Consider the following 14758-nt stretch of genomic DNA (forward strand, 5'->3'; position numbering starts at 1 on the left):
TCGATGTGTAAAAACACTTGCGAAACTCCAGGATGGCAGACATGCTGTCTTTCCTACCTAGCCACGCTGCTGGCGGCCGAGACCCCGTGCCCCAAGATCAGTTTTCTTCTTCTTTTTGTTTCTCCTGGAAATGGCCTAACAAACCCTTTTTTAAAAGAGATTTCGAGTGTGGAAGTTAAAATTTTTGGTTTAACGTTAGTATTTGAATCAATGATTAACTCGTACAAATCTATGTGAAGAAGTTAATGATACGATTAAAGACGTTACAGTAATATTATTTAGGACAGTGAAGACCAGGAGACATTCTAAACAGCCAATCATAGGGGAATTACTTAATAAATTGTGTGGGAATGTAAGACGGCTCTTAAAAATGAAGTTTTCAAAAAAAAATTGTAATGACTTCAGAAAGTGCTCACAACATAATATTAAGAGAAAAGAGCAAAATGCAAAACTGTTTTTAAGTGGGCAAAAGACTTAGACATCAATAAAAGACACCTAAGTGTTATAGTTACGTAAAGACGCTCAACAGGAGGTGGGGATTTGGGGTGTTGGGGTGAGACCTCTTCCCCTCTATATTTGAGCCACTGGGGCCCTGGGGCTTTATTTTGGTTCCTCGAAGATGCCACATTTTCTCCAACCTCAGCGCCTTCAGTGATGTTTACCCTGACTGGAAACTCTTTCCTCTCATTCACCCCTCAGAGGTCAACTGCAATGTCACTGCCTCCCCTGGGAAGCCCTCCTTGACTACCCAGGTAATGTTAAGCCCCACTGCTCTAAGCACTTCTTACACTTAAAATCCTTGTCCTTTTGTTTCAAGTGACTGTACACTCCACAACAGCATAGGCCTACTTATCATATTCCCTGCCATATCCTCTGCAGTTAGTACTCCCTTAGTAATTGTGAAAATAGATCTCGGTGAGGTTGCTCCAGTTTTCTGGGGAGACAAACTGGAATCTGGAGGAAACCCGATGAGCATAATATTAATCCTTAGGTAATGCTGTCCTCAGGCTGTGCAGACCTTGGGGAAGTCACTTCTCCTCTCTAGGCCTTCGTCTCCTCTGGAGAATGAGGTGATTGGGTTTCCAGGAATGGTGGATAGATTTTATCTTGAATGCCAAGCCTGGTATTTTGGTGATTGCTGCCATAACATAGTATTGAGAAGGATTCTGAAGCTGAGGAAAAAGTGCTCTGATCAATTAATCAAGTCTGCAATGGTTTAAGAGGGGCGGGAGGAGTTTTCAGGCCAGGTTTTGGCATCCTTGAAACATAGTTCTTAAAGTTTTTTTGGCCTGTGGCTCCCTTTAAGAAGCTGATGAAATTTAAGGCAGGTGTGAGGGGACAGGTAGAGAACCAGGTATAACGTCAGAGCGCGGAGCCCTTGTGGCCATCTGGAGAGCCCTCGCCTTGTCTCAAGTGGGCAGTGCCTCTCAGCTCGGCTGATAGTCCCTTTGGGAATGGGCTCAAATGGCCAAACCACATGATTTTTCTGGAGAAGCCCAAACTCTGGATTTGTATGTGAAATGCCTTGGCTTTTTAATCAGACCTTGTGAGAAACAAACACACGTTTGCAGGCTGGATCTATCTTGCCAGCCTCCAGTTTGCCACCTCCACCCAAGGAACCTTCTGGTTCTGGCATCTCCATCTTGTCCCATCCTTGCCCTCTCCTGCCCCTCCCAGGGAGGATAGCTGGAAACTTCTCAAAGAGGAATACAGGCATATCCGCTCCCTAAGGGGACCTATTCTTCCCCTCTCCAAGGCATTACCTCTGTGTTTCAAAAGTAGGGAACATGTGACTCACGTCCACTCAGAGCTACGCCCGAATTCCATCCAGACCAACTTTTGCTATTTGTTAGACCGTTTTCTTTCCCCTGATTATGAAAGTAAACAGAGGTAACAATGTCTGCACCTGTGCCAAGCTGAAATAAAGAGAAGCAGAATAAGACATGTAGTGCTCTACTATTTTTGTAAATTTGAAAACACCTACACATGCAAAACAGCACAGCAAATTTGACAAGGATATATTTAAAGTCAAGGATACTTAGTGACACAACAGGTGCCTGAGAGGGGTTCCCTGTGGTGAAGGGGGATGTGGAAAACAAAAAAAAAAGAGAGAGAGATAAAGGAAACTTAATCCATCAATGAAGCAGTTACACAATGACTGAAGGATTCTGCTTGAAACAGTAAACTCATCAAAGGGTCCCTTTAAAAGAGTAATAATTCTCATTGCGAACACTTTTGGAAATTTACAAATATATAAGGAAGAAGACAAAAATGCCCCTGGATCCCACAGCAGGGTGGGAGGTAGCCACGCTAACTTTTGATGTCTTTCTCTCTAGGCTGCCCCCATCAAGGCCTGAGGTGTTGAAAGACTCAGCATGCTGAAGGGAACCAAAGTTTGGCCAGTCCGAAAATGGCGCCTCGCAGGATAGTGATTTTAAGTTGATTATTAAGAAAGAAAAAACTCAGAAAAAACCTTTGACCTTCACCCCTTCCTTGTGAAGGGAACCCAAAATTTGCCACCCTGAAGCTGCTTTTTGGGATATCGACTTTGAGCTGTTTATTAAGAAACAAGTCTCAGAACAGTGTTTGGCCCTCCACGCTTTCCTGGCCAAGTCATTCAGACAGAAACCTGCTTCAGGAAGGAAACCTTAGAATGCTGCCTTAGCCTAATTTGAATTAAGTTTGGTAAATAAGAGGACCTCAGGCAGGTACCTGTTAGCTTGATGCCCACTGTGTCCCATCAGTTCTGCGTTGCCCAGCAAGAATTAATCTTTAGGCAATGCTTGCCAGTATGCTCTGCTCTTCTTTAAGTATCTGTAAATCCCCCAGTCTCACTTCTAAAATCTGATACTGTGCTCTCTCTTTTCTCCTTAGTCCAAAATGTCTTATATACCCAACGTTGCCTCAGCATCTTTGGAATTTTCATGCTCAGTGAATTCCCCATACACATGAATTAAAATTTTGATTTTCTCCTGCTAATCTCTCTCTGTTAATTTGATTATTAGCCCAGCTAGAAGAACTTAGAAGGCGGGAAGAAAATAATTATTCCTCCCCGCCCCGCTAATGCCTATGAGGGCCAGGGGACAGAGCGGTGGTTGAAGAGATGAATTAGAGGGTCAATGAATAGAATCTGAGTTTGGAGCCAAACTTTGGGCTCTGGTGCTCAGGCCAAGCACGTGGGTATTTCTACCGGGTCTTTGCCCCTGGGTCACAGCCCAGTTCCAGCAGTAAACAATCAACTCTATAAATAACAGTGTGGGCAGCGGCTGAGGGCAGATCTGAGTCTGCCAGGCTCAGGGACCCAAGAGCATTTAAAAATTGGCTTGGCTCTCACTATTGGGCAAAGACAGATAACATCCGGCCTCCAAAACAAGAGTGTGGCAGGCAGTTCAGTAGCAGAAGATTGGACTGGATTTTTAAGCTGGGTTCTGGCCGTGAGAAGCAACACAGCACAGTGGTTAAGTATCTGGGCTCTGAAGCCTGGGCTTCTATTTCCAGTTCTGCCACTGAACAGCTGTGTGACTTTGGTCAATTTACTTAATTTCCCAAACTTCAGTTTTTCCTTTGTATTAATATTACCTAGCAATTAAATGCAAAAAATTAAAAGTGCCATATAAATATCAGAGACAAGTGTAAACACCAGATAACTAGCACAGGTATAGGTACTGTCGCTGACAAGGGCTCTCTCCCCAACCGGACTGTAGATAGGGCTCCTCTGCGCCCTCTTCTCAACGAGGCCTTGATCTTGGCCTCTGTTCCTTCTTGGGCCTGCCCAGCCCAGGCTTAGCCAAGAATCAGGCTAAGTTGTTCCCCGCCGTTCTGTCCCTGATATCAGGTCAAGTCCTCATCCTCTTCTTTTGATGTTTAAGTCCTTGGCCTGCCTTTAGCAAGAATCCTGTTAGATTCTTTTAACAAGAAGCCCCTTATCTTTGATGTCTCTTCTCAGTAACTTCGTCCACAGACTCCCTCATCCTGATTCTTGGCTACAAACCCCCAGCTGCCTTTGCTGTATTTGGAGTTGAGCCCCACCTCCCTCGTCCCCATTGCAATATTCTTGAATAAAGTCTTCCTTATTGTTTTGACAAGTGTCAGAACACTTTTTCTTTAACGCGCCCAATTTGAACAAAAAATTTAAAAGTTAATACAAGAGAAACCAATGTCAGGCAGTAAATGTTACTCTCCTGTTGTAAACTCCATAAGATCCCAGTTTTTGGCCCAAAGGCCCAACCCATAGTAGGCCCTCAACAAGTATTTGTTGGATAAATACATATGAGGGTCCTTGGGATGGTGAAAATAATAGGAGCCATAGTGTTTAAGGGGTTATTTCTACCCGTTCCTTTAGCTCAGGAAGGTGGGATGTCTTGTAGAGAAAGAGCACTGGGCATCAGAAGGTTGGTGTCCAGTCTCCAATTCTGTCCATGCCCCTCATGTGTGAAATGCATGTGCTGGGTTTGATAAGAGGTTTTTAAATTTAAAAAAAAACATAAATGTTTTTTTATCAAACTTTTTTTTACTGCAATCCATGAAAAATTCATTTTACATTATGAACCAGTATATTTATAATACTTATTTTATATAAGGCTTACAAAATTGCAACATCAGTTTGATGAAACGGTAATAATTCTTACTATATGGATATATGCTCTTATTTTATTCTTTTCTAATCTACTGTTTCATTTTAAAAAATGCTATTGGTAGCCAAAAAAATAATTTCTATCGCCCACCAATGGGCTGCAAACTGAAATCTGAAAAACACTTGTTACAGGGCCTCCTGCCTAGGTCTGGAATTCTAATTTGCCTGCATATTTCTGCCTCCATATCTTCGGTTATACCAGCCTCTTTCTCTTGCTTAGCTATTTGATCTTGACTCCTTCAAGGCCTACCTGAATCCTTCCTCCTACAGGAAATCTTTTCTAATTTGTCACGAGTCCCACTTCTCAGTCTGTTGTTGTTGTTATTGTTGTTGTTTTTCCTTAAATGACCATATCTGTCAATTAGCTGGTAGGTATTTATGTGTTTAGAACGGTGCTTGGGATTACGTTGGAATCAAAAAGACAGAAGACCCATTCAGGGGCCAGGTGCTGAACTGGAGTGATCAGCAAGGCACAGAGAACAAAGAACCTGAAAAGAAAGTGTTGGGGAGGAGGAGGGGAAGGAGAACCTTTCATCCACTCCCCAATTAGGAAAGAATTAGACAAGTGGAGGGAGGGCAAAGAGAGTGAGGGCTGGGGAGCATTATGAGGCCGAAGGCAGGGGAGGGGCAGGAAAAACTATTCCCTAAACAAAGAGGAGCTGGTCTCTAAGGTCCCAACCGCAAGGGTCAAGGGAACCAGGTCATCAGCGGGGAGCTTCCTGCTCCCGGACTGGCTGGATTCCCCGCGATTGAGCAACCCTGGGTTTGGGTCAGCAACTGCAGTTTCCACTCTGAGCAGATGCCAAAGTGTCCAACTGACTGAACACTCCTGACCCAGAGTTGGCTCGAGAGACGCTGTGGATAGGTTTATCTTGAACCTTTCAAGAAAAAGAAGTTGACTGAACTATATAGTGTGTGGTTTTATTTATTTATTTAAATTATAGTTGACATACGATATTATATTAGTTTCAGGTGTACAAGTGATTCAACAAGATATACCTTAAGATTGATCACCACACTACTTTAGTAACCCTCTGTCGCCATACAAAGTTATTTTGATATTATTGACTATATTCCCTGTGCTGTACCTAAATTGTAACTGAATAGGGACAAAGATTCTCTCTTTGACCAAACTCTACTCAGGCTACCTTGAGCTTTTCCATGAGGCTTCGACGTTTGGATTTCCATGTTTTTCTCTGCATTGTCCAGTTTTAGCAAGAATCCTGATAGGTTGGTTTAGCTAGACTCCCCCATTTTTAATATCTGATCACCTTATATATCTAATCAGGTTCCTCATTCCCCACTCCCAACTCCCAGATGATGTCTGATCACCCCGGCCTGCCTTCAGCAGAAACCCTGGTAGGTCAGCTTAGCCAGAATCCCCCTCACCCCTGATGTTTTCTCTTAACTGATTTTCCATACTCTGACCCCCACTGGCTATAAATTCCCGATTGCCCATGCTGTATTTGGAGTTGAGTCTGATCTGTCTCCCACTGCAAAACTTCACCACGGGGGTCTCTACACCTATCGTGATGGCCCTTCCAAAATAAAGTCTTACCATCTTTAATAATTGTCATGAATAATTTTTTCTTTAGCAATAGCTTGCAGGACCCATGAGAGGACAGGAGAAACAGTCAACAAGTAAGGGGTGGTGGGGACTACTTGGATGGATGAAAAGGCAATAGTGGAACCAAGACCAGATCAGGGACCAAGTTCTAGTTCTGCTCTGCCTCATGCTGGGTGTATAATCTTGAGCGAGTCTGAGACTTATATGCTTCTGTGAAATTTGAGGGTGGGATGGACCTGACTTTCTGTAGGTATTTCGTAAATATCCATTGAATAAATGAAAGGGAAATTATAACAATGTCCATGTATTGAGCCCTCACCATCTACCAGGCACAGAGCTAAGCTTTTCACAAATATTTCCTCATTTAATTCTCCCATCGCTTAGCAGTAAGGATCATATAACCATATTATATTACATATGGTAATATAATATAACATGGTATTCCCTAAGGAGGAAGAAGGAGCTTCAAGTGCTTTAAATAAGACCAGGTCCACCATTCTTTGTGCCCTGGATTCTAATCTTCATATGATCTTATAGACCAGGAGGCATATCTCAGCCTACCTCACCCAAGAATGTCCTGCCTCCCAGCCTCACTTTGTTTCTTCAAAGCCTTGTCATCTGACACCCACTATATCTTTCACTCATTTGTTCATTGGTCTGTTTCTCCTCCCTAAAATATAAAACCCATAAGTGCAAGGATCTATGTCTGTTTTGATCACTTCTACTTCTCTGGTGCCTAGAACTGTGTTTGGTACATATTAGGTATTTAACTGATGTTTGTTGAATGACTAAATGAATAAGTAAAGTAGCTGAGCCTCAGAGAGATTAAATAAAGTAACCTACCCAACGTTGTCCAGCCAGCAAGAGGCAGAGCTGAAATTCATACCCAGGACTGTGACCCCTTTGGAGTCAATCCATTTAACCTCTGTACCATGACTGTTTTGTTCATTCAGCAAATGTTTATTGAGATCCTAATTCCTGTTAGGCACTGTTCTAGGTGCTGTGGACTCAGTAGTGAACAAAAGAGAAAAAATCGTTAGCCCTAAGATTTTTACATCCTAGTGTCCTCCCATGCGAGAGAAGCCTAACATAAGATTGTGCAAGTGACGGAAGAGCTGAGCGCTGACACGCCCCGGGACACGCCCCTGGTAGAGAGGACTAGTGGACCGAGGCCTCAATTCCTGCAGATGCTCACCAGTCTCCTCAGTGCAGCACTCCAGGCTGCTGCTGTTGAATGAAGTTGGCATAAAAAACAAACAAAACCCCTATTTGCCATGTGTGAATAGCTGAATCCACATGGGCATGAATTCCAACCCTGTGCTGTGTGGCCAGAACCTCTGCGAACGCAAATGTAAGTTTCGTGGCTGGCACAGGACTTGGGGTTCCTTCCCACTGGCCTTGGACAATGTCTCCCTCATTAGTTTCCCCAGCCGCCGACCTGCTTTGGGGGAATGGAGGGCAAGGAGGTTCTCCAAGCCTTCGAGGCGACCAGATTGTGGGGAAGTTGGGAGTGTAGCCTGGCGTAAGGAATGGCATTGGCTCTAGAATGAGTAGTTTTGGGTTCAGATCATGGCTTTTACATCCATTTGTGTGACTAGGAAACCACTGCACCATTCTGAGCCTTAGTTTCCTCACTCGTTAAATGGAGATAATGCATTTACTTCAAAAGGTTGACATGAAATTAGGTGAAGTTATATATATAAAGGCCTAGCTTTGTGCTTGGCACACAGTAGGCATTCAATAAATGTTCGATGAGTCAACAGACGCATACATGAGCGATTGAATGGGTGAGTGTTCCATCAGGAAAAGCAGACACAAAATCAAGTCTCACAGATCGTATTTCCCAAATAGGACTTTAATAAAAGTCTCTTATCTGTATCACTTCTACCATGGAGAGGTCAGGTCTACGTCACTTCCTCTTGAAAGTAAGAAGACTTTTGTGATTATTTTAACTGAAAGAGTATGCCAGAAGTGACGCTATGTGACTTTCAAGTCTAGGAATACTTGCTCTTGAAGCCTTCAGTTACCATGTAAAGAATCTGACTGCCCTAAAGTGGCCATGCCGCGAGGAAGCCCAAACTTGGCTTTGGAGAGACCACATGGAGAGGCTGGGAGAGTACATGAAGGCAGAGAGATGCCCAGCCAGCTCACAGCTGCTCAAGCTCTATTCACCATCCACTACCAGCAACCGCATGGGAGACCCCACGTCAGACTGCTCAGCCAGTCCTTCCCAAATTCCTGACCCACAGAAACTTTGAGAGACAATAAAATGATTGCTGTTGCTTTAAACCACTAAGCTTTGAGGTGATTTATTCTAGCAGTAACTGGAGCAGCAGGCAAGCCAAATACCCTATGATGAGTAGTATAATAGAAGTTTGTAGAGTGTGTTTGAAAACACAGAGGAAAGAGAATTAAAAGCAGTTGAATGTGCCACACGAAGAAAGAAATTGCACTAATTTATCTAAGAGGATGTACCATGGGATTGAGTAATGTTTAGATGAAGGCTTTCAGATACTGGAGCTCAAGAGCAATTTCCATTCCCCGCTGTTTTAGGAAACCTCCTGGATTTCCACTACCTCCATTCCCACGCATTTTCCCTTTCTGGACTCCCACAGCTTTCGGGCTGTTGGGTAATAGATAGAGCATTGGACTTGGAGTCGGGTTTAAGCTCTGCCCCATCGTCTACTAGTTGAATGATTCCGAGCAAGTCAGTTTGACTAGTTAAATCTCAGCCTCCTCGTTTATAAAACAGAAATACTGCAACTGCTAACATTTATTAAATGCTCTACATGCTAAGCCCTTGGAACTTCACTTATCCGCACAACCACCCAATGAGACAGAGGATATTATTGTTTCCATTTTACCAAGGAGGAAACTGACCCATAGATCTTAAGTAAGGTGCCCAAGATGTGTATCTGGGAGTGGCACAGTTGGGATTCCAAGCGAGGCTGTCTAGCTCTTTGCTGTTATTAGCGTGGGTGGAGTGTAACTCAAGGAGGGCTTGTACGTGAAAGGCCTTCTGTAAACCACACTAGTGCCCTGTGCAAAGGGGAGAAACCTTTTTATAGCAATTTGCAGCTCCCTTGTGGCACTTGCATGTTCTGCATTATAGTGTACACAGTGTTTCTGGATCCTATAATCAAAGTTCCTTAAAGGCGGGACCCATATCTTAATTCACCTCTGTACCTGCACGGCATCCGACCCAACTCCAAGGACTAAGTTGCGGCTCTGAAGGAAAAAAAATGTGGGTGGAGTGGGTTCCTCCTTTAAGCTGAAGCACTAAGGCAATTCTATCTGTTCATAAAAATGTAATGAAAACAAGAAGACCTTTTAAAACACATTTAAAAACATTCTCAACGTTCCTGAAACACTTCTAAACCTAGCTTTCTATCCTGGGCTTGAAAACTCAACCCAACATTTTCTTTCTGAGAGTTGGCGGATGTGGTCTTGAAAGAAGGGAAAAAAGCAGCAGCCGAGTCTTTATGACTCCATCAGACACTCCCTGACACGTTCCTCAGGGTGGGGAGGAGGCCTTTGAGCACAAGGGGCAGAGTCTGACTGGGGAGGAGGTGGGGGTGAAGTTATTTGAAAGCAGAACTCTCTCGGCCCAAGAAGTTCTGTGGAAACTTGTTTTCACAGAGTTCTTTTGTGAGTGAACTGACCCAGAAATTCTCGGGAAGTTGGAGAGAAATTCGATGTTGTGAGGCAGCTGCCCATTAAATTAGGTGCAGAAGCTTCTCCAAAGCTGAGGCCTTCTAATAGAAGCCTGGAGAAACCCACACAGTATCCAGTGTAGCAAGAAGGGAAATTCTTCAGCATGTTTGTGTCAGTGAGGGGATTTGTCCTTCCTTTTCCATAGTAAGTATCAAACTTCCATAACAAGTTGGCCTTGAACCAAAATAGAAGGATTTCTCAAATTCATTTGACTAGGGCTAAATACAGCTGAAAGAGCTCATTTTTCTATTCACGAGCAGTCATCTGAGACTTTGGCCAATCAGAAACCTAAGCTCCAAATTATAACCGATAACATTTCACATGCATCTGAGATGTTGAAGCAGGCAAGTGTGTATGAATAGTACAAGGGTTAAAAACACACCTTTGGAACTGCATGGGCTGAGTTTGAATATCAGCTCTGTCATTTTGTAGCTGGGGAGCCATAGATAAATAGTTTAATCTATTCAAACCTCAATTCCCTGTATTACAAACTAGGTACAATAGTGGTTACAGATTCCCAGGGTTACTGGCAGGATTAAATGAGTACAGATACATATAGTTTGGTATATTAAGTCCTCAATAAGTGTTAGCCATTGCAGTAGGCAGCCCCTAAAATGGCTCTCAGTAATCCCTGCCTCCTGGCATTCATACCTTTTGTGTAATCTCTTCTTGATTGTGAGTTGGACTCAATGACTAACTTCCAACAAACAGAATGTAGCAAAAGTGTTGAGATGTTACAGACCTTGAATAGCCAAAACAATCTTGAAAACAGAAGAAAAGGTTGGAGGTCTCATACTTCAAAACTTATTACAGATTTACTGTAATCAAAACAATGTGATACTGGCATAAAGATAGACATACAGATCAGTGGAACAGAATAGAGAGCTCAAAATAAACACTTGCGTATGTGGTCAAATGATCTTCCATAAGGGTGCCAAGACCATCCAATGGAGAAAGGACAGTCTTTAACAAATAGTGCTGGGAAAACTGGGCACCCACATTCAAAAGAATGAAGCTGGACTCTCATCTTATACCAAATACAAAAATAACCCCAACTGGATCAAAGACCTAAACCTAAGAGCTAAAACTCAGAAGAAATACTTGGAACAAAAGCTTCACCACATTAGATTTAGGAATGATTTGCTAGATTATGACACCAGAGGCACAGAAAACAAAAGAAAAAATACATGAATAGGACTTCATGATAACTAAAATTTTTAGTGCAATAAAGGACACTATCAACAGAATGAAAAGGTAACATGTAGAATGGGAGAAGATATTTATAAATTATATGTCTGATAAGGATTAATACCTTGAATAAGTAAATAACTGCTAATACTCAAGAACGACGAAAAACAACCCAATTCAAAAATGGGCAAAGGACTAGAATAGACATTTCTCCAAAGATGATATACAAATAGCCAATAAGCATATGAAAAGATGCTCAATATCACTAGTTATTAGGGTAATACTACACATCAGAACCAGGTACCTACCACCTCGCACCCATTAGAATGGCTACTATTTAAAAAATAGACAATAAAAATTGTTAGCAAGGATGTGAAGAAATTGGAACCCTGTGCATTGTTGGTGGGAATGTAGATTGGTACAGACAATCTACTGTGGAAAACATGGTGGCTCCTGAAAATTAAAAATAGAATTACCATACGATCAAGCAATTCCACTTGGGTGTATACAATTAGATATATAATTTGTAAATAGGTTGCTTTTTCATTGTGTTGATTTAAAATGGAGTCTTGAACAGATACTTGTTATACCCATGTTCATAGCAGCATTATTCAGAATAGCTAAAACATAAAAGCAACCCAAATGCCCACTGACGAATGAATGGATAAGCAAAGTGTAGTATATACATACAATGGAATATTATTCCGCCTTAAAAAGGAAGGAAATTTTGACATATGCTCTAACCTGGATAAAATTTGAGAATAGTATGCTGAATAAAATAAGCCAGTTACCAAAAGATAAATGTCATATGATTTTGCTTATAAGAAATGACTTGAGTAGTCAAAATCATAGAGACAGAAAATAGAATGATGGTTACCTAGAGCTGGGGGGAGGGGAAATGGGGAGTTATTCTTTAATAGGCATAGAGTTTCAATTTTATAAGAAGAAGAGTTCTGGAGATGGACAGTGGTGATAGTTGCACAATAATAAGAATGAACTTAATCACGGAACTGTACATTTAAAAATGGTTATATCGGTAAACTTTCTGTGATGTGTACTTTACCACAATGAATACACAAATAAATAAATAGAAAAAAGAAGTAAAATAAAGATGGATCTTTTTTTTCTACATACCATTACCCTTGTTGAGGTCTGTGCCTGACATTCGTGGGGCCTGAAGCAAGGGTACAAATGAAGACTACAAATGGCTAAGCATTTGAATGGGTCAAATCAACAAACATTTAAATAAGAGCTATTCTATCTTCATACCTTATCAAATTTACACTTATAAGGACAAAATCAGCCACAAATCCTCATATAGTTACCTTTTGTTTTGAGTTCTTGGGATAAGAGATGTGGAGAAGCATTTCCCTGGGGCCCAGATGGTGTTAGTCCTAAGAGTGGTTGCAGAGGGTTGTGATGTGCTGGCGCCGAGTGTCAAAAATACCCGTGTGTTCTTGCCATACAGAGCAACCCATGTGGCCAGTCATGCAACTCCTGCAGCTGGCAGAGTTAGGTTTATTTAGACATTCTGGTTTTCATTCCTGCATTCATTCATTTTGAGATAGGATAATACTCACCTGACTGTGTATTTCATTCTTAACAGGTATTTTTTTATAATTTGACCTTGATATTTCATTTTTTCTCTCATTCAATAAATTTATTTTATGTGTGGTCGTGATGTGGGGTCCTTTAAATTGTGGGGCCCAGAGCCTTTAAGCTGAAGCACTAAGGCAATTCTATCTGTTCATAAAAATGTAATGAAAACAAGAAGACCTTTTAAAACACATTTAAAAACATTCTCAACGTTCCTGAAACACTTCTAAACCTAGCTTTCTATCCTGGGCTTGAAAACTCAACCCAACATTTTCTTTCTGAGAGTTGGCGGATGTGGTCTGGAAAGAAGGGAAAAAAGCAGCAGCCGAGTCTTTATGACTCCATCAGACACTCCCTGACACGTTCCTCAGGGTGGGGAGGAGGCCTTTGAGCACAAGGGGCAGAGTCTGACTGGGGAGGAGGTGGGGGTGAAGTTATTTGAAAGCAGAACTCTCTCGGCCCAAGAAGTTCTGTGGAAACTTGTTTTCACAGAGTTCTTTTGTGAGTGAACTGACCCAGAAATTCTCGGGAAGTTGGAGAGAAATTCGATGTTGTGAGGCAGCTGCCCATTAAATTAGGTGCAGAAGCTTCTCCAAAGCTGAGGCCTTCTAATAGAAGCCTGGAGAAACCCACACAGTATCCAGTGTAGCAAGAAGGGAAATTCTTCAGCATGTTTGTGTCAGTGAGGGGATTTGTCCTTCCTTTTCCATAGTAAGTATCAAACTTCCATAACAAGTTGGCCTTGAACCAAAATAGAAGGATTTCTCAAATTCATTTGACTAGGGCTAAATACAGCTGAAAGAGCTCATTTTTCTATTCACGAGCAGTCATCTGAGACTTTGGCCAATCAGAAACCTAAGCTCCAAATTATAACCGATAACATTTCACATGCATCTGAGATGTTGAAGCAGGCAAGTGTGTATGAATAGTACAAGGGTTAAAAACACACCTTTGGAACTGCATGGGCTGAGTTTGAATATCAGCTCTGTCATTTTGTAGCTGGGGAGCCATAGATAAATAGTTTAATCTATTCAAACCTCAATTCCCTGTATTACAAACTAGGTACAATAGTGGTTACAGATTCCCAGGGTTACTGGCAGGATTAAATGAGTACAGATACATATAGTTTGGTATATTAAGTCCTCAATAAGTGTTAGCCATTGCAGTAGGCAGCCCCTAAAATGGCTCTCAGTAATCCCTGCCTCCTGGCATTCATACCTTTTGTGTAATCTCTTCTTGATTGTGAGTTGGACTCAATGACTAACTTCCAACAAACAGAATGTAGCAAAAGTGTTGAGATGTTACAGACCTTGAATAGCCAAAACAATCTTGAAAACAGAAGAAAAGGTTGGAGGTCTCATACTTCAAAACTTATTACAGATTTACTGTAATCAAAACAATGTGATACTGGCATAAAGATAGACATACAGATCAGTGGAACAGAATAGAGAGCTCAAAATAAACACTTGCGTATGTGGTCAAATGATCTTCCATAAGGGTGCCAAGACCATCCAATGGAGAAAGGACAGTCTTTAACAAATAGTGCTGGGAAAACTGGGCACCCACATTCAAAAGAATGAAGCTGGACTCTCATCTTATACCAAATACAAAAATAACCCCAACTGGATCAAAGACCTAAACCTAAGAGCTAAAACTCAGAAGAAATACTTGGAACAAAAGCTTCACCACATTAGATTTAGGAATGATTTGCTAGATTATGACACCAGAGGCACAGAAAACAAAAGAAAAAATACATGAATAGGACTTCATGATAACTAAAATTTTTAGTGCAATAAAGGACACTATCAACAGAATGAAAAGGTAACATGTAGAATGGGAGAAGATATTTATAAATTATATGTCTGATAAGGATTAATACCTTGAATAAGTAAATAACTGCTAATACTCAAGAACGACGAAAAACAACCCAATTCAAAAATGGGCAAAGGACTAGAATAGACATTTCTCCAAAGATGATATACAAATAGCCAATAAGCATATGAAAAGATGCTCAATATCACTAGTTATTAGGGTAATACTACACATCAGAACCAGGTACC

Source organism: Pteropus vampyrus, unplaced genomic scaffold, assembly GCF_000151845.1.
Source record: "Pteropus vampyrus isolate Shadow unplaced genomic scaffold, Pvam_2.0 Scaffold36, whole genome shotgun sequence".
Taxonomy (NCBI): Eukaryota; Metazoa; Chordata; class Mammalia; order Chiroptera; family Pteropodidae; genus Pteropus; species Pteropus vampyrus.